At 35.2% G+C, this 21,457-nt stretch overlaps 1 protein-coding gene across 1 annotated transcript in view; it reads left to right on the forward strand.

Annotated features, from left to right (window-relative positions):
* The first annotated feature begins 1,955 nt into the window (after positions 1 to 1,955).
* The window catches only part of LOC138710201 (vacuolar protein sorting-associated protein 52 homolog), a 46,726-nt gene continuing 27,224 nt past the window's right edge, over positions 1,956 to 21,457 (forward strand). The window contains exon 1 of the transcript XR_011335157.1: positions 1,956 to 5,084. The gene's annotated coding sequence lies outside the window, so the exon portion shown is untranslated. The remainder of the gene's footprint in view (positions 5,085 to 21,457) is intronic.

Genomic DNA, 21,457 nt, shown 5'->3' on the forward strand with positions numbered 1-21,457 from the left:
CTTATACTTTGCAGAAATTAATAATTTTATGTGATATTAATTATATAAGTACAGCCATGCTACATAGGGAAATTATAATTATATCTCAATAAACAGAAGATTACAATAATAAATGGAGACAACACGTAGAATGAATAGAATCCTGGAGTACCATATAAAGTATATAAAGTAAACTGCTTTATTACAAACCAGTTGAAAGGAGAAACATAGGGCGTCCAAGAAAACGCTGATCAGACAAATATTAAACCACTTTGAAACTGAAATAATTTTACTTAATCCGTGTCGTAAAATATGACGATGTTGATAATGATATTATTTCTACTTGTTTGTTGAGAAATGTCGCAGACCAAGCCACATAATCGCTGAGTGAAGATTGTCTCATTGTAATAGAATTCTCTTCTCTTGTCATAACACATTTGTAAGACGTGAATGATCCAACATTATGAGAGTTGTAAAAACTTCGTGTCACGGGTGTTTTTGGACGAAAATACAATTTATTTCTGGAGTTAATATTCAAAACACATATTAAAGTAAAATAATTTTAATATGTATCTAAATAAAAAGACGAACTATCCTTCTCTAGTCCCCATGCAAAATTTTATGGTTTAATTCGATATGTAGGCCCCAATTAATGTTTGCAATATCATGTCTGCCCAAAAAGGGGCTTCAAGAACCTAAACGGCTGCAGGTATCGGCTGACATATAACTGATGAAGAATATGAAATATCAATATAATATGTTATATATTAAGTAAAGTAAATCCATTGCACTATAGCCCATGAAGGGCCAAGACCGACCAGCCGGCTGCTGGCCTCACGTCCACATGCTGAAGCAGAGGTGGACGATCATTCAATATGTTATATATTATTATAACATATCACTCTACTTTTTATTATTATTTCAAATATTGTTTTATTATTTATGAAAATTTGCTTTCAAATGTTGTCAACACTCCCTGTGAAGAATATAGGTAAACAAAACAAAGCTAAACTGAAGAATGGTAAACAGTATCACTTGAGTATAGCCATTATTAAAAGAAATAGAACAAAATTAATGTTTACAATGGTAACATGTTTTAATGTTGTAGTTAAACATATTTTTAAAAGCTATAAATGAGATATAAATGCAGACAGTTTTATTAAGACAGTAGTGTTGCCCAGGGGACGGGTTGTGCAATGTACTAAATATTCAATCGACATGGTAATTTTGTAATGTAAAACACTAAGACTAACCGAGATTCGAACCTCCTACAACCAATGCTATCTCGTTTAGACCCATGTTTAAGCCACCTATGCTACAATGGCTCATACTTTAATCTGGCGTATTACGTAGCTTTCTCATTCATCTTCGTTTTGGTAAATTTTGTACCCCATTTTGATAGATTTAGTATTTATCAATTTTATTGCCATTTCACTCTTCAGTTGTTTTAGAACAAAATGCAGCACACTTACATGAACTGGAGCTTCAAGGCGACGCCATGCGCACTGTTCTGTTCCTGGAACTCAGACATGTGTCATCAGCCCATTCTTTTTTAACCTTATTGTACGTATATTGTCAGTACTTATTTGCGTGGGGGCAGATTTAACACTACATGTAATTATCCTCTTAGCTTGGTTCTGTTTCGTTAAGTTGTATTGATATAAGAACTTCACTGCCATACATTAAAACTGGTTTCACATGTCTTATTAATTATGATTAAATTTCCGACTTCCTTACTGTGTTAATCTTTAGGATTTACCTTGCTTGACTAGTTTCGAAGTCTTGTGCTTCATTGTCCAAAGTCTAGTGGAAATCCTGCGCTATCTTCTGGTTTCCTGTTGTGGTGGGATGTGTTCGTGATTGTGTGTGTTTTGAAATTGAGTTGAGTGTTCAGGATGTTGTGTGGGTCTGTTTTTGTATGCTTATAAATTTCATATTGTTAGGGTGTCAAGTTTCTTTTTTTTTATTGGGTTATTTTACGACGCTGTATCAACATCTAGGTTATTTAGCATCTGAATTAAATGAAGGTGATAATGCCGGTGAAATGAGTCCGGGGTCCAGCACCGAAAGTTACCCAGTATTTACTCGTATTGAGTTGAGGGAAAACCCCTGAAAAAACTCAACTAGGTAACTTGCCCCGACCGGGATTCGAACCCGGACGACCTAGTTTCACGGCCAGACGCGCTGACCGTTACTCCACAGGTGTGGACGTCAAGTTTCTGGCTAGATGTGTAGTATTTTCATGTCTTTGTCTATGTTGCTGTAGCTGTGGTTGGAGTTTGTGTTGTGTTCTGCGTAGATTGAATTGTTGTGTAGTTTGGTAAGGCTGTGATATGTTCTTTGTAACGTGTTTGAAATGATCTTCCAGTCTGTCCAATGTAGAAGTCGTTACTGCTGTTGCATGATAGTTTGTAAACTCTTGTTAAGTTGTATTTATTTGTGATGTCTTGTCTGTGTGTTAAGATGTTTTTGTAGTGTGTTCTGTGTTCTATGTTGTATTTTATTTTTTATTTTAGTTGGTTATTTAACGACGCTGTATCAACTACTAGGTTATTTAGCGTCGATGAGATTGGTGATAGCGAGATGATATTTGGCGAGATGAGGCCGAGGATTCGCCATAGATCTATGTTGTATTCTAGTTCCTTGAATGATGATGCAGTTTTGTATGTGTTCATGTTTTCATATGTTAGTGTTGTTTGCATTTAGTCTTTCTTATGATGTTGTCTATTATGTTGGGGTTGTATCCATTTTCCTATGCCACGTATTTGATAGTGTGTATTTCTTACTTATAGTCCTGCTAGTTCATAGGAATGTTGATGAGTCTGTGTATCATGGATCGGAATGCTGTGTGTTTGTATTGTGTGGGATGATTGGAGGTGTTGTGTATGTGTTACCATGGTAGTGGGTTTCCTGTATATTTTGAACTTGTGTTTGTTGTCTGTATTTGTTATTGCGATGTCTCAGAAATTTATGGATTTGTTGTTCTCTGTTTCTAGTGTATAGTGTAGTTTCGGGTGTATTTTTTTTTATGTGTTTGTGTAGGTTTTCAATCTGTCTTTTGTTTCCTTTGTATAGTTTTAGTATGTCGTCTGCGTATCTGTGCCAGTTTATGCTGTTGCAATGCAGAAGGAAAGAGAGGGAATGGAGGCAGTAAGCATGGAAGTTGAGAATGTGGAGGTGCCAACAAAAAAAAAAGAAGAAAATAGGTCTACTTACATTAGTGTAGTGTAGTTTCGGGTGTATTTTTTTTTTTTATGTGTTTGTGTAGGTTTTCAATCTGTCTTTTGTTTCCTTTGTATAGTTTTAGTATGTCGTCTACGTATCTGTGCCAGTTTATGTTGTTGCAATGCAGAAGGAAAGAGAGGGAATGGAGGCAGTAAGCATGGAAGTTGAGAATGTGGAGGTGCCAACAAAAAAAAAAAAGAAGAAAATAGGTCTACTTACATTAATAAGACTGTGGCAGCTAAGGAAGTCTGCGACAACAATGCAAATCAAGCAAAAAGAAGATTTTCTTTTACTGCTCACTTTTCTGCCTTGTGTCTCTTTGATGCCAAAAAATTTCAACAATATGAGAAACACTTCCCTTATGAACTAATTGAAGAAATAATAGATGTTTATGAACTTCTGGAAAAGGATCGCCTTAAAACAGAATTGCAGATTATCTACAGAAGATCGGATTTTAGGAATATGAGTGGCGCTGTCAGTCTTTTGCAATTTCTCATAGAAAATAACTTACAATATACATTTTCAGAGACTTACAAGCTATTGCTCATTGTTATTACAATTTCTATGACAACTTCTGAGGCCGAGAGATGCTTCTCAACCTTAAAAATGATAAAGACCTTTCTAAGAAGTACCATGACTGAAGGAAAGTTAAGTGCATTAGCAATGCTTTCTATTGAAAAAAAGCATGATTAGCAACATTGCTAATTTTAATGAAACTGTGATTGATTTGTTTGCTTCGAAAAAAGAAAGAAGGATCGACTTTCTATACCAAAACTGTACATGAACATTGTTTTACTGTGCCAAATTCTTAAATACTGGGTGTTCATTTCAAAGTGTGTCATGACGTCACTGTTGTTGGGTCACCGATTTGAAGCGAGTTTCAGCTTAAATGTTAGAGAAGTTGCCTATTATTTAAGGCGTTCTTCAATCTGAACTTGAGAACGTGTACGGTATAACTTGAACGTCGTAGCAACAGATGGCGGTCTGTACTGTCTGTGTGCTACCATAACCTCTTTCAAACTGTGTTTTGCGCCGGCAAGTCGTACGCAGGGTATTTGTTATCATCGGTTGCATACGGTAACATTCCACAACACAAATCAAATGCTCCGTGTCCATGTTGACCGTCGAAGTTAATGTAAACAAATACGTAAGTAATCGTCTTAACCCTCTCCCCATATCCCGACAGTACGTATTTCCAAACAGTTCACATTCCTGCCACTACTGGCGTTACCGTACGTATCGGCACGTATTCTTCAGAATGAACGCTGTACTTGCTAGCCATCTTCTCTGCCTCCTAGATTATACACCTGAGCTGCGGAAGTGTAGGAAGATTGAATTCTCTAGGCTCATCAGCTAGCCACATGAAGGCATACAGCGAGCCAAGACACATTTTGAACTGAACACCCAGTATTGTCTTAAATCTTTTTATGCTTGTATATATTGTCCTATTGTATGTAAAGCTTTAGATGTTTTTCTATCATGTGTTAAATTTTTAGAAGGCATATATTTCCACAGATAAGACGAAGTATAAATTTCGAGCACAGTATTATGGTTTTACTGTAGCTTATATTTGTTCTTCAAGACGAACCCCAAACTATGAACATGTGTACTGCGTCACTTATGAGTTCGCGCTGAAATCATGGAAAAAAGTGGAAGTGGAAACAGTGATAAAATCCTTTAAAAAATAAGTGCGGAATTTCTAATGCTATGGATGTCCAGAGGATGATTTGTTATGGAATACTGATGAAGTAGAACTGAGTCACCACTTTCAGAATGGGACCATATGACGACGCTGTTAACACTGAAAGTGAGGACGTGCTTGACCAGTTCTTTGCCTTTGACGACGAAAATTATGATTTCGCAGGATTTTAAATATACAAGTAAGTGATTTGTTGTATTTTGTAATGGTTTTAGTGTAGAATTTTAAGATCTCCTCCTTTTTGTATCTGCCAGATGAGACTACCCTCGTCTTTCGGATATTTTTATAATTCAGTTGTCGTCTTATCTGCAGAAATATACAGTATTTGTGTTATTGTGTGTAAAACTTTGAGATATGTTCCTACTATAAAAATATTTTGTGTCAAATCTATAAATATTAGGCCTATCTTATTTTGTAACTGATCATTAGGCCTACGTGTCTTATTTTATGTCGAAGCTTCATACGTATGTGTTATATTACCCTACAGCGTGTTAGATCTTTAGATATTTGTGTTTATTGTTTGTCAGATCTTTATATATTTTCCTACTGTGTGTAAAATATTTAGATGTTGTTCTATCTTATTTTTGTGTCAAATGTACAAATATTGTTTTATTTTATATCCGATCTTCAGGATGTCTTATTATGTGTGAAATATTTAGATATTTTCTAATTTTGTGTCATATTTAACATACAGTATCATTGTGTATCAGATCTTTTGTTTATATTTAGCTTATACTTGTATAAAGGATACAAGAAAAATCGAAGTCCAGCCGTGACATAAAAACTGAAAGATGCATATTCCTAATGGGTACTTTTAAGATAATACACTTTATTTTTTTTTAAGTACAAACTATCAAATTGTTTTAGTAAAAGGAAATGTTTATTGTAGAAACAAATAGTAGCTTTTACTTTGAAAATTTTAGATATGAACTTGAATTTTAATCTTCATATTAATTAAGCTTACTGTTTAAATTTAGTTTCAGACCTTGTCAAAATGAATTTCTCTTCCAGTACCTATTTAAAAATATTTGTCTTATATTATTGGCAATTAAAGACACATAAGAAAAGGACAACATTTAATCAATAGTCTCCTTTGTTATCCATATACTATTGTGAACCCCGAATTTAATAATTCACGAGCCGCCACTGTATTATTATTAATCATATTGGTGTCATATCCTGTTTTTTCTAGTCAATTAGCTTAAGTGATTTGTGTATTCTAAAAATACAACTTACTCAATAAATAAAATTCACTATTTCAGATTATTGCGCATGTCTTTTACACTTGTGTAGTAAAACAATGTAATAAAGACCGAAGTTCATCACTTATCATCCTATTTATTACCCACACTATTAAATTCAGACGTGAGTGTTCATTATCAGTTAGAGTGGTGCATTATGACCTGCAACTATGCAAATTTTTGTTAGTGTTGGTGTAATGATTTAGGAGATGTGATGTTTTTTTCGTCTCCTGAAATATTTACTTCTCTGGACTTCAGTTCTTATTCCACTGACTGATTCAATTATAACATTTTTAAGTCTTTTCCTGTGTATAGCATGCTTTGTTAATGGTTACTAACAATCCGCCACTGATCATCCTAGCAATTAAGATAAGCGGACGAGTCCACACCTGTGGAGTAATAGTTAGTGCGTCTGGCCGCGAAACCAGGTGGCCCAGGCAAGTTATCTGGTTGAGGTTTTTCCCGGGGTTTCCCCTCAACCCAATATGGGCAAGTGCTGGGTAACTTTTGGTGCTGGACCCGGACTCATTTCACTGGCATTATCACCTTCACCTCATTCAGATGATAAATAACCTAAGATGATGGATGATAAAGCATCGAAAATAACCTACTGAAAAAAAAAGATAAGTGGACGCTGGTCACAGTTTGAATCTTCCTTCCTACTCTGCCCTCCTAGTAAACAAAGTATTGTGTAATATTGTGCCTCACGCAACTGAAAATTCTGCCCATGTATGATTTATTTGTTTCATGATTGTTCTGGTAATACTGTTATCAGTAGATATTAAACCAGAAGATTATTGATTTTTTGCCTATCTGAAGGAAAGAGTGTTCTTGAGGAAACCTACGACAATTGATGAGTCGGATTTCATCGCACACACCGTGGCAGATATTACAGAACACAAACTCAGCCTGCTGTGTAAAACATTGAAGAGGGGCTGTTACTTGTACAAGAACAACATAGTGAACACACAACAACTATGATTAAGTTATTACGATGGGTGGTGATGCGAAAAATCCTATTTCTTGTGTAATATGCCAATGCCAGAATTTTTATTCTTGATTAGGTATTACTCTTTTCATTCATTCATAGTGTTCTGCCCAAGGGCAGGTCTTTCACTGCAAGACCAGCATTCTCCATTCTTTTCTATTGTCCGCTCTTTTAATGTTTATATATTACTGAAGAACTGTTAAGTTCTTTTTTAAATAAAGGACTACTTTACTGTGTTGATATTAAACTATGTATTTTTGCCTTAATTGATTAGTTACAATGTGACCTATGCAGAGCACATAACAAACCCCAACTACAACTACAACAATACAGAAACAAAAAGGGACTGAAATATTGTTATGGACGACCTCCCAACTTTTGTATCACAACTTGAAATGATTAGTTAACCGCTCATTTAGGAATGAGTTTCTCTCAGATCTTCAAATAAAGAATGATGGCAAGAAATGGGCTGGTCTTGTTGACAACTGCCTGGCAGAATATTTATATAAACTGGGTATTTTACCATCACCTCAGTGTGTCATTTGTAATGAGGAAAATTCTATTATGAATTGGGAACATTGTATTGTATTGTATTTATTAACATTCCATGGTATTCATACATGCTTACAGCTAGAATATGGAACAAGTCAAAAAACTTAATACTATTATAAAATCTTAATGTATAGTCAAAGTCTAGATGAAATATATATAGACGAGATTTACAATATAGTCTACTAGTACGACACAAAGTTTTAGTATCAATTTCATGAAGTGTTATTGAATGTCATGAATTCACCTACAGAATAGAAGGCGTGAGAAATTAGGTACTTCTTTAATTTGGCCTTAAATAATTTTATGTTTTGAATTTCATTTTTTATATCGATAGGGAGGCTATTAAAATTTTTACTGCCATATAACGCACTCCTTTTTGATAGCACGATAGACTTGCTGATGGAGTATGAAAGTCATTTTTTTGACGTGTATTTATGCTATGAACTGTTGAATTAGTTACAGAGTTTTCACGATTGCATACGAGGAAGATTATTAATGAAAAGATATACTGACAAGCCATGGGCATTATTTGTAGTTTTTTTAAAATAGCCCTACACGATTCCCTAGATTTGGCACCTACTATTATTCTAATTACTCTTTTTTGTAATAGAAAAATATTGTTACTATCTGTGGAATTTGCCCAGAATATTATTCCAAAACTCATATTGATCCTTGAGGAATTCCATTATTAATAGTTCCCCATGTCGATGCAGATTTCATAGTTGTATTAATTTCAACTTTCTGTTTTCTGTTTGAAATGTTTGTAAAAAAACTTTACATTTTAAATCCTCTATGGGAATTTTGTACTGGTCTGCCAGAAACCAAATGATGTTGAATCAATCTGGTTGAGCATTACATACATACATACATACATACATACATACATACATACATACATACATACTTGTTGTTGTTGTTTTCCAATGCCAGGCGTTTGACAATAAATTCATTTGACCTCTTGCACTCCAATATTTTTCAAAGATATTATCATGACCAGCCACTGAAGCACAGATTTTGAGATGTTCCGAATCCATTTCTTGGTTTGAGTTGCACAATGGGCAGTTAGGGGACTGATATATTCCAATTCTATGCAGGTGTTTGGCCAAACAATCATGGCCTGTTGCCAATCTAAATGCAGCTACAGACGATTTTCGTGGTAAATCGGGAATTAACTGTGGATTTTGATGCAGAGAGTTCCATTTTTTTCCCTTGGGATTGAGTTATCAAATTTTGTTTGTTGAAGTCTAAGTATGTAGATTTAATAAATCTCTTTGCAGAGTAATACGTAGATTTAGTAACAGGTCGGTAAGTAGCAGTGCTGCCCTTCTTTGCTAAAGCATCCACATTCTCGTTTCCCAGGATTCCACAATGGGATGGTATCCATTAGAATACAATTCTTATATTGAGTGATAATAATTGAGAGAGCATTTCAGTTATTTCTGCTGTCTGACAATATAACTGCATTCCTAAATTTATTGATGTGGCATAGAAGATTCCTGAGACTTTCACTTATTGCAATGATTTCACCATCAAAACTTGCTGTTCCATACCCAAGAGATCTATAAAGTGAGAAGAGACAGCACGTAACACCTGCACCAGCACCTTGTTCTCTGGAGATCAAGGATCCATCGGTGTATAAATGAAGCCAGTTTTGTGGAGGATACCTAATATTAATTGTCTCTAAAGACAGTTGTTTCAGTATTTCAGTGTTTACTTCTGATTTCAGTATTTCTTCTGTTAAATTTAGATTATATTCTATATTTAATAGAGTTAAAGGGTTTGGTTTAATTTGTAAGTTTTCTTTTAAATTCGGGATATTGATTTTCTGTTTTAATTCTTGAACAATGGATATGAAACTTTTTTGAGTTTTCAATCTACAGAGAGGACTGTATGAATGCCAATTGTTTCCTGGTAATCTGATAAGTTTTTCATATTGAATCAGTGCTTTTTCTTCTATTGTCATTTTGATGCTGTTAATATTAGTGAGGAATCTCATAGAATCTATTGGAGTTGTTTTGATTCCACCAGTAATGAGTCCGAGAGCTTGGTTTTGAACATATTCTATGTCGTTTATGAAGGTGAAGTAATTAAAATTTCTCCGCAGTATGTCAGCACTGGCTGTATAAACATTTTGTATGTAGTGTTCAAAGTATTCCTAGAGCATCCCCATTTCTTTCCTGCTAGTCTTTTTAGAAGGGAGAATCTTTTACGAGCTTTTTCAGAAAAGTATTTCAAATGGTTGCTCCATGTTAACTTACTATCGAAAATAACTCCAAGATATTTGGATTCGTAAGTCCTAGGAAGGTGTTGGCCATTGTATTGGATATTGAATTCTCTTTCTTTTTTACCGAGTGAAAATATTTGGTAGTTACTTTTGCTTAAATTGAGTGTCATCAAATTTGATGTATTCCATTCATGTAGTTGATTTAGAGCTTTAAGAGCAGAATTTTGAATTTTGTCTCTATGTCTGTAAGATCCGGAAATCCACAAAACTATATCATCTGCAAATAGTGCTGTTTTCATGTTTGATTCCTCTAATAGGGAGGGTAAGTCATTTATATAAATATTGAATAAAGTTGTGCTGAGGACAGCGCCCTGAGGTAGACCTCGATATGTTTGTCTGTAACTAGAAAGTGAGTTATTGAATTTAGTGGCAATGAATCTTTGACTAAGGAATTCTGATATCCATCTGAACATATTGCTGGAGATACCTAATTTCTGGAGTTTTAGTAATAATTTATTTCTCCAAACAGAGTCATATGCTAACTGAAAGTCAATAAATATTGCCAAGGTATCTTCTTTCTTGTTAAAACTGTCTTCTATTTCTTGGCCGAGGCATATGACTTGTTCATTGATAGAGTGTAGTTGTCGAAAACCAGCTTGTCTTGGTGATAAAAGATTTTGGGATTCTAAATACCAAGTTAGTCTGTTGGAGATCATGGACTCCATGGTTTTTGCTATCATGCTTAATAGTGCTATTGGTCGATAACTTTAACATCATGAGCAGGTTTCCCTTTTTTTGTGAATTGGTACAATGATTGCTTTTTTCCAAGCTGCAGGAATTGAGGTGTTCCATGATAAATTGAAAATGGATAAAAGTACAGACTTGGCTTTTTCCCCCAGATGTTTCAAGAATTCAGAATGAATGTTGTCGGGGCCAGGAGATTTCTTGGTTTTTAAATTTTGTTAATTCTTTGGAAGTAAATTTTTGATGAAATATTTCAGGTTTTGTACTAGTAATATTGTTTTTATTATTTTTATGTAATTCTCTTTTGATAAATTTGTCAGTTTTTTTGATATTGGGATGTAATCTGTGAGAGTTTGAGTAGTGTTTATTAAATGCATTTGCTATATCTCTACTATCTGTTAGTGTTTTGTTATTATGAATAATAGGTTGGCTAGTATTTTCCTGTGTATTGGAAATATTCTTCAGAAATTTATATGTTTTAGCGCTATCGGTTCTGTAATTAATATTTTCAATAAATTTATTGAAACTGTTCTTTTTTGCTGTTATGATTGCTTTTTTAAGAATGGCAGTCTTCTTCCTCCAATCTTGAGTATCTTCTGGTGTTTTGCTATGTTCTGCTTTGGTTCTTGCTTTATCTCTATCTTGTTTCAATAAATTCAGGTTTTCTGTCCAGAATGGGGTGTATTTTTTTGGTTTGCCTCGTGGAATGTGCTTTTTTGCAATTTTAAGAAGAGATTCACAGAAATATTTGTTCAATCTATCTGAGTTTGTATTTTCCATTAGTGGTGTGTTGAGCTTGAGGTGTTTGTCGAGTTCTGTTTAAATAGTTTCCAATTCGCTTTCTTAAAGTTCCATGTTGTTTTGTTATTGTAGGGTTCTTTTTTTTGGTTTTGGTGGAGATGAATAGAAGCAATGATGACTCTATGGCCAGATCCAGGGTCTTCAATTATTTTTTTCTTGGTTTCGTGATGGATATCTGATGTTACTAGTAATAAGTCTGGATTTGTACCAGAACCAGAATAATTAATGAAAGTAGGGGGAACTTCTTTTCTGTAGACAAGTTCTGCGGTTGTAGTATTTAGGAGGTCCATGATCATTTTTCCAGGTTGGTTTACATTATCGTAGCCCCAAAGTTGGGAGTGGGCGTTAAAGTCACCAATTATGATAGTTTTAGGTTGTATATCAAACAAAGTTAGATCAAGGGGTTTATTAGGTGGGTTATAGGCACTGTAGATTTTGAAATGTTGTTGATTTTTCCATACTTCATTTCTCTCTCCACAAATATTTTACCTATCTGTGTGTATATACTGTGTGTTTCAGACCACCTGTATCAGCCTTTCTTCTCGAAAACTATATGATTCTGTTTGTTCATATAACAATATTTTGATAACCAAAAGCTATGTAAAGAATCGATTGGTGGTAGTACCATTTTCTATAACTGTAACAAACGGAAGTAGGAGTACCTGTGGTCAACTTCAAAATTTCAAATGAGAACATGGTTCATTGAAGGCACTATTGGAAATTACTTTTAAAAAGAAACAACTTTTACTCAAACTTTTTATTGTTTACTCACAAAGCAACACAAATGGTATCTTCTGAGTAAGGCTGTACTACATTGTTTATGTACGTACACTCTTCATAGTAAGTGTTCAAAATGACCGCCAGCCTGTCTAAACAACGCTATGATCTCCTCCTAACATCCATGATTGCACTGAGCATTTCAGCACACCTGACGTGAGAGACCCACAGGCTTCTCTAATTCTTTGTTTCATGTCTTCTCTAGTTGTTGGACGCACCTTGTAGATCATGTCTTTAATTCTCTCTCACAAGATGTCATTTGGAGCAAAGTCAGGAGATTGGGCCAACCAAGCTACTGGTCCTCCTCGTTCAGTCCACTGTAGGGGAAATAACCAGTTAATAACTCACTGAGCCCTATGTGAAGAGTGAACTGGACAGCCATCCTGCTGAAGCCACATTATTAACCAAAGTGCAAGGGGAACATCATGAAGCAAATGGTGCAAAATGTTTTAGAGGAAGCGTGCGTACATTCTACCATTCAAATTCTCAAAAAAGTATGGTCCTATGACTTAGTGTCTGAGGAGGCCACACGGTGTTGAGGCTCCACACGTGCTAATAATCCATTTCCCCTTAGCCAGTGTGGATTAACCTGAGACCAATAATGAACATTGTAGAGATTCACCTGACCATTACTTTTGAAAGTTGCCTCACCAGTCAACAGAATTTTGAGCTCGAAATCATAGTCCATGTTTAGAAAGTTGCAGAAATCAACACGAGTTTGGAAGTCATGTTCCCCAAGTTCCTGATGGAGATGAATATGGTATGGATGAAATTTGTCTTCGAGAATTCTAAATATTGTACTACGTGTAATTCATGGGCACTCCTTCTTGTGGAGTCATGAATATAATTATCACTGCAGTGAGGACATTCCTCACAGGTCGTCTGATACGTTCACCTTAATTGTGTTTCGGTTGCACCATGCCGTTTATATGCACACGCTTTGCAAGACGCTGGAAAACATTGTACGAATGATGGGCTCACAATGGATATTTCTCTGTGTAAACATGTGCTGCTTCTCTGCAATTCCAATGGCATTCTTCCAAGTATCATGAACATGTTAAATGTTTCTTCATTTGTGAATGGCATTTTCCAAATAGCAAACCCAAAGGAAGACGATGTGATATGGATGAATGAACAAAATGCACTATGGCTATGTAAAATAAAAGACAGTGAAAAGTGGCTTGGTTTCAAAACCTGCATTGTTTATAATAGCTGTACATACTACAGGTACAGTAAGTACATAAACAACATACAGCATTTTTCAGAAGACAATTTCTGTTGCTTTGTGAATAAACAATAAAACCTAGAAAAAAAAATGTTTGAGTAAAAGTTGTTTCTTTTCAAAAGTGGTATCCTATGGTACCTTCAATGACCTATGTTTTCATTTGAAATTTGGAAGTTGACCACAGATACCTCTACTTCCGATCTGTTATGGGAAATGGTATCTACTATCACCAATGGATTCTTTACTTAGGTTTTGGTTATCAAAATTGTTATATGAACAACCAGTAACATATTGTTTTTGAGAAAAAAAGCTGATACAGTAATCACAGGTTGACGTCGGTACCATAGTGTTCTGATTAGGGGTGTGTAAAGTCTGAATATGACGAATAAATTGTAGGTTTCGTTTTAATTTCCAAGAAACATGGGAACAAGACTGTTTTGTTATTATGAATAAAGGTAAAATTCAATGTCTCAATTGTTCAGTTGAGATTTATGTAAAATGTTATAATATCAGACACCACTTCAATCTTGAACATCAGAAGGATTTTGGCGAACATAAACTTATTCATAATAAATAGACAGTCAAATGAAGGTTCTTTTATCAACATTTATTTATACGTCATCATCATCATCATCATCATCATCATATCCTTCACGTATTAGACCCTACAGGATCTGTTACAGTCTCATGCCAGCGCTTGCGTGGTCTTCCCAATTTCCTCTTTCCTCTTGGTACATAAGTAAGAATCTGTTTAGGCCATCTTGTGCGATCCATCCTTTCGACATGTTTTTTCCACTGAAGTCGATATTGTTGAACAAAATTAACTATAGGATCCATTTTTAGTTCCTGCAATATGTCCACATTTTTATGGTGTTCCAGCAAAGAGCATCACGCTGTTCGTTGCATGAACCTCATTTCAGCTGTCGTCAGCCTTTGCTCATCAGCTTTTCTGATTGTCCATGCCTCGCTAACATAAGTGAGGACCGGTCGAGCTAGTGTTTTATATACCTTTAGCCTTGTATGTTTCTGAACATGGGATGATTTGAAGATGGTATTAATTACGCCAGTGATTTTTATAAATTTAGATATTTTGTTTGACATATCTTCATCAGTGATGTAAGAGAGGTTATAACCTAAATAGTTATATGAATTAACACGTTCAATTAAAGTATTATTTATCATGATCTTACTGGGAATTGGGTTCTCTCCCGAAAATGCCATGACTTTCGTTTTCTCTTTCGAGATTTCCATATTGAAATCTGAGGCGATTATTTGCAAATTATAAATGGCTCTTTGTAAAGCTTCCTCTGTTTGAGCGATAATAACTTGATCGTCAGTAAACATTAGTGTATCGAGAACTGTGTTTCGATTAATTTGAATTCCAGCATGATGACTTTGCCTCCAAATGTATAAAATATGGTTCATATATATATATTAAACAACAGAGGGGAAAGACCGCACCCTTGTCTAACACCTTGGTTGATGGAAGTCCAGCTAGTAGTTCCGTGTTCAGTTCTTATGGCAATTTCATTTTGTTGATATAAATTATAAATGGAGAGAATGATTTGGTTTGGCACATTATCATAGCGTAAAATCTCTAAAAGTTTATTTCTATCAACTCTATCAAAAGCTTTTATGAAATCAATAAAAGCTAAGTGGGTTTGAATATTAAATTCTCTGTGCTTTTCAATTAAAATCTTCATGGTGAAATAGCTGTCACAACATGATCTTCCTTTTCAGAATCCATTCTGTTCTTCAGTGAATTTGTCTTCGTAAAGATGTGATAGTTTATTTTTGATTATGGCTGTATAGATCTTATATCCAGAATTGAGAAGACTTATACCCCTGTAATTTGCACATAATTTTTTGTTTCCTTTCTTATAAATGGGTACTACAATGGCTTTTTGCCAACTTTCTGGGGGTTTAGATCCTGCCCATATATTGTTTAAGAAATATAAAAATCTAAAGGTAAATTCTTCTCCAGCGTATTTAAAAAGCTCGAAATTTAAATTATCCTTGCCTGGGGCTTTCCCGTTTTTTAAACTTTTATATACTTCAATGAGTTCATCATAAGTAATAATATCTGTTGTGTTGTTGTTGGAAGTCTTTAATGTAAGAGAGATGTTTTTGTGAAACCATATATTTTTAAAGTAATCAAGTAGAGATTCGTTAGGAATAGGGTTTATAACAACATTTTCTTTTATCTCCGTATTTATTTTCTTTAAAATTTTGAAAGTTTTGGGTCTTGGTAATGTTAAATCTCTTTCTAATCTTGAGACGAAATCATTCCATTTTTCTCTGTGTCGCTTTCTTGTTTCCCGTTTTGCAATTGCTCTCTTTCATTTATAATCAATTTCATCTTCAAGTTTTTTTGTTTGTAAAAATCGGAGATATGCTTCTCGCTTATCATTTATCACCTTCTTGATATCCTCATCCCATTTCAGTATGCCTCTTTTTCTCTTCTTAATATTTTTTACGCCAATACTTTCAAATGCAGCCTTTTTTAAAATATCTGTTAAGTTGTTCCATTCTTCCTCTATATTATCCGAGATTTTGATTTTTTGAAGATATTCCTTTATGCGACATTCATAAAGCCATTTAATACTATCATCTCTCAATAAGTCTACTTTAAAAATAAGCCTATTACTTTCTTGCTTGGAATTTTTAATATTTCTTTTATGCCATGGTGCTGGTATTCTAATAGGGGATACAATTAAATAATCATCTGTCTCTAATTCAGGACCTCTACAAGCTTTGACATCTAAAATGAAGCTAAACAATTTTTGATTACAGATGACATAGTCAATAATAGATTGTGATCCTCTTGCTTGCCATGTATATGTGTGTATATTTTTGTGTTTAAAGAAAGAATTCATTACTTTTAGATCATTATAAATCACAAAATCTCGTAGTCTTTGTCCATTATTATTACAAGGTGCTTCGCCGTGTTTTCCAGTGTGCCCTCTAACTTCATTATTACCAATTCTTACATTGAAATCCTCTAATAAAAGTAACATGTCTGATTTATTAACTTTATTGATGATGATTTGTAATTTATTGTAAAACAACTCACTATTATCTTCGTCTCCTTCCACAGGTGGATAGGTGCCTATTACTGTCATAAAACCTCTTCTCAATTTAATTCGAACTTCTATTAATCTTTCATTCCAAAATTTATAATGATCAATAGAGGAGCGTAGTGACTTATGAATCATTAAGATAACCCCAGCTCTTGCTCTTTCTTGTCTATTAACACCACTGTATAATTGAACATAGTTATTTGTTTCTTTCGATCCGTTTTGTTTTCTTTTTGTTTCACTAATTGCTGCAATTTTGATACCTTTTTTTGCTAAAATGTCATCAAGCTGATCGTCCTTGTATGATAAGCCTTGAACATTCCAAGTGGCAAATTGTAAAATACCTTTTTTTTTTTTTTTTTCATTTATTTTTACTCATAGTCCTATTCACGCCATAGTCGTCAACAGATTCTGCATTCCGGCTGTTAATATTATGAGACTTGAATGTAATATAGAGTTCCTGTGGATAGGTTACAAGCCTGTCACACAGTAGTTCAGTGGTAGGACTGCTACCTTAATAGTCTTCTGGACAGGTGTTTATATGGCATTTCCTCCATATGTGTTGGAACAGTTATACCGCTGTGACTTGGTCCCCAGAGCCTCGTCTGTTTAGGAACAGGTTGCACCACGTGAAGGTGAGGTTGGGAATTAGGTAGGAGAGGTGATAGATGGAATGAACTTCACTACCCTTTATACGTAAAAGTTTAAAATGGGATTGTTAAAAATGGTTTACATTAATGAAATAGTTGTTACATGCAATGAAGCAGTGTGTTATTTTAAGTAATTTGTTGTGCAAGTTGAAATAGTAAGAAAGTTTTAAAAAATCCATAAGAATAATTTTTTAATGGAAAAGCCAACCCATAATCGCTAGATTACTAATTGAAAATGCAGTTCGATCAATTTATTGCATTTCAATCATATAAGCTGGTCATAGAGAACAATCCCCTTTTTCAAATGTCAGGTAAAACCAGCAAGGAATTGTATGAATTATTACCTAATAACAGGTCTCCTAATTTACGTAATTTCGCAACTAAGATGCTGGCAATCTCTGAATCCCCTTATGTCTGAGAACATTTCTTTTTTCTAAAGTGAATCCAATGAAAAATATTGCTTGTACACGTCTAAAAACCTATCATCTCGTAACTGCTCTACGTTTATGTAGTAATAGTATTCATCCTAATATAGACAGACTCATCCTGACCAAACAGTATAGGCGATCTAACTTGTAAGTGAGTATTTATAATGAGTATATTACATGTTCAGTGTAACTGTTTGCCATATTAATTTTGTATATCCCTAAGTAGAAGAAAAGCCAAGAAATATTGTTATGCCCAGCTCTGCTCTACAACAATACGAAATTTATAGACACACAAAACCATACCCACTTCACATACTGAATACACCCACTACTAATTTGGAACATATCGCACCAAGAATAACAGAAAGCCAGAAGATTGCACGAGACCTCACTAGAATTCAGAAGATAGTGCACATCACATCGAAACTATGAAAGTCTAGTTTTTCAGGCAAAGCTCCTTGTGACGCAGACTTGAATAATTTCAAGGAAAAAATTGTTCTAGGGCCGGATATCGATCCCGGAGCCTCTGGATGAACGTACCAGTGCTCTACCAACTGAGCTATCCAGGAACTCCATCCGACACCATCTCAATTTTTCTCCTTATATGCACACAACTCGACAGGGCTGACAAGATGCCAGAGACCCACATTGAGTGCACACAAATTCTGTGTGACTCAGAATTGTGTTAGCGTACCTAGAATAACGTATATACGAGGCGTGTTCTTAAAGTAAGTTCCAAAAGGGTGTAATAAGTAAACGGGAAGATATTTACAAACCATTTTTGTTGCATCGTATTCCCCACACTTCAATTACTTCTCAACATAATTCCACCATTATTGAGGCATTTATCAAGTCATGGCACAAGTCTTTCTATCCCCTCATTGTAGAATTTGCCCACCTGCGATGCGAACCACTCCCACACTGCTGTTTTCACTTCATTGTCGCCATCAAAACGTTGACCACCGAGGAACTTCTTGAGGTGCAGGAAGAGATGAAAGTCACTTGGAGCCAAATCCGGGCTGTAGAGGGGATGGTCAATTTGTTCCCAGCCAAATTTCGAGATGAGATTTTGGGTTTCATGAGCTGTGTGTGGCCGAGCGTTGTCATGAAGCAACACAATTCCGTCGGTCAGCATCCCACATCTCTTGTTCTGAATTGCGCGATGGAGCTTCTTCAAGGTCTGACAATAGGTTTCTCTATTAATGGTTTCACCCCAAGGCAAGAATTCGATGAGTAGGACTCCTTTTCTGTCCCAAAAAACAGTGCACATGATCTTGCGTGTTGACATGGTGTTTGAATTTCTTTTTCCTTGGCAATGCAGTGTGCCTCCATTCCATGGACTGCTGCTTCGATTCAGGTGTCATGTGAGACACCCAAGTCACCATATGGTCAAGAAACTCATCATCTTGCTCACTGTAACTTGTGAGAAAGCTTAATGCACTGGAAGCTCGTTTGGTTTTGTGTTCCTCGGTGAGCACCTTGGGTACTCATCGTGAGCACAATTTTCGATATTGTAATCGATCTGTCACAATTTTGTAGAGAACACTCCGCGACATTTGTGGAAAATTCATGGAAAGCAAAGAAATTGTGAACCTCCTGTCCTCATGAATTTTTTCATCGACAGCACACACCAAATCATCATTGATTAAAGATGGCCGACCGGTACGCTGCTCGTCATGCTCAGAGACGCGGTCCTTGTTGAACTTCCTAACCCATCTCCTGACCATTCCATCACTAAATCATCACCATACACCTCACAAAGTTGACGATGAATGTCAGCTAGTTTGATGTTTCTCGCATTCAAGAAATGGATAACAGATTGCATCTCATAGTCGGCAGGGTACTTGATCACTTTAAACATTTCAATTGATCACAACTAACCACACACACACAGACTGAAGCTCTGAAACTGCATGCACAGCTTGCCTGAGGACTGAAGAAGAAAACACACATGCACAAAATAACGATTGCAGCGATGCGACGGCTATAATTGAAAACGGAACTTACTTTAAGAACATGCCTCGTATTATGCCAGTCTAGTTTTTCAGGTAATGCTCCCTGTGAAATTATTCACATCGAAACTAGTCAAGAAAGGAAAAAATACGTAGTTTAATAGTAATACAGCGAAGTATTCTATGTGAATAACTTGACAGTTCTTCAGTGAAATATGAACAATTAAAATTACCTCTTACTTTTGAAAAAGCTTATATTAACAGATTTTCGTGAAGGAAACTGTATTAACATATCTCTCATAAATGAAATGCATCTTACTGCAATTAGATGATTGACAATAAGAAATTATGTTATATATCGAAATGACGGACCAAGAACACCACAGAGTGCCACTGCTATAGCAGTGAAATCTTCATTTCATTAAAGGCCATTCCCAACATCTTAATTCATCAATCTAGAAGCTTCCTTTATAGAAATTCCTATAAAGAACACAAATCTGCAAATTGGAAACATTTACTGTTCCCCCGAATTTGACATCATTAAAATCATATCTCTATTTACTTTGCTTTCTTTCAAATATTTAGGCCTATATGCACGCTGGGGATTTTAATACTAAGAATATAAGTTAAAAAAAAATCCGTGGCACTACAGCCCGTGAAGGGCCTAGACCGACCAGCTGACTGCTGGCCTCATGCCCACATGCCGAAGCAGAGGTGGACGATCATCCAACCAGATTGGAGGTATCGTGTGGTTAGCACGATGATTCCCCAGCCGTTATAGCTGGTTTTGCAACCGGATTTCGCTACCTATCGTAGCTCCCCAAGTGCATCACGATGCTGGGCGAGCACCGGTCCCATACACTGGCTGAAATTTCATGAGAAAATTTCTTCCCCCATGAGGACTCGAACCAGCGCGCATTCCGTAACGCGAGTCCTAGGCAGGATGCCTTAGACTGTGACGCCACGGCACGGGACAAGAATATAAGTTAGAATTCATCAATCACAACTTTCAGTGAAGAAATAGTTGTTGATCATTCAACTCAATATCATTGCAATATTATATCTCAACCTACACGTTTTCCATACATCAGTCATCGATCTGATTTATTGGATATTGCAGTAATTCATATAGTTACGTTATGATATTACTTTATGCAGAATCAATAGTAGCTCTAACTTCTGATCATAACCCTGTTATTCTTATCTTGCACTATTCTTCAGCCTCAGCAGCAATAAAAGTTAACAGTGATGCTGACAATGATTGTAAAACTTACAAAGTCATTTCCATTCCTGGAATTATAAATCCTACGTGAATTGAAGATTTGGATATCGCAATGGATATGTACTTATATATCAACTATTAAATTTGCAGTCAAAATAGCAACAAAATGATACGACTATTCATTCTAAACAAATCCAGGAATTAAGTATTTATGCCTACAAAAATCAAAAGCCAGAAATAATGGCAAAGAACTAGATCAGAGGCTGACAGAAATGTAGGCTATATGGTAATCTCAAAAACAGACTATGGGAAAACAAATGAGATAAAAATAAACAAATTTGAGGTTCATATTCGATATGCCGGACCCTCTAGTAATATTTGGTGTATCACAAAACATCTTAGTAAACCAACTATAAAATAATATATCTTCAGAATTCATTGGAATATCTACTGTCAACTTATGAACAAAACTGAAGCTCTTGGAAAGTACTTAAGGGACTATTTAGAGAACCCTCTATTCATGAATTGAACATTAATGAATAAATTATTTCATAGAAAATATTAGTATAGGCCTACCTTACACTACTCCGTCAGAAAAAAGAAGATACTGGTAATTAAAACTCTAAAATCGTTCAAAGCTCTGGGATCTGACAAAATAAATAATCTTGCTTTG

This window comes from Periplaneta americana, chromosome 12 (genome assembly GCF_040183065.1).
Source record: "Periplaneta americana isolate PAMFEO1 chromosome 12, P.americana_PAMFEO1_priV1, whole genome shotgun sequence".
Classification (NCBI taxonomy): Eukaryota; Metazoa; Arthropoda; class Insecta; order Blattodea; family Blattidae; genus Periplaneta; species Periplaneta americana.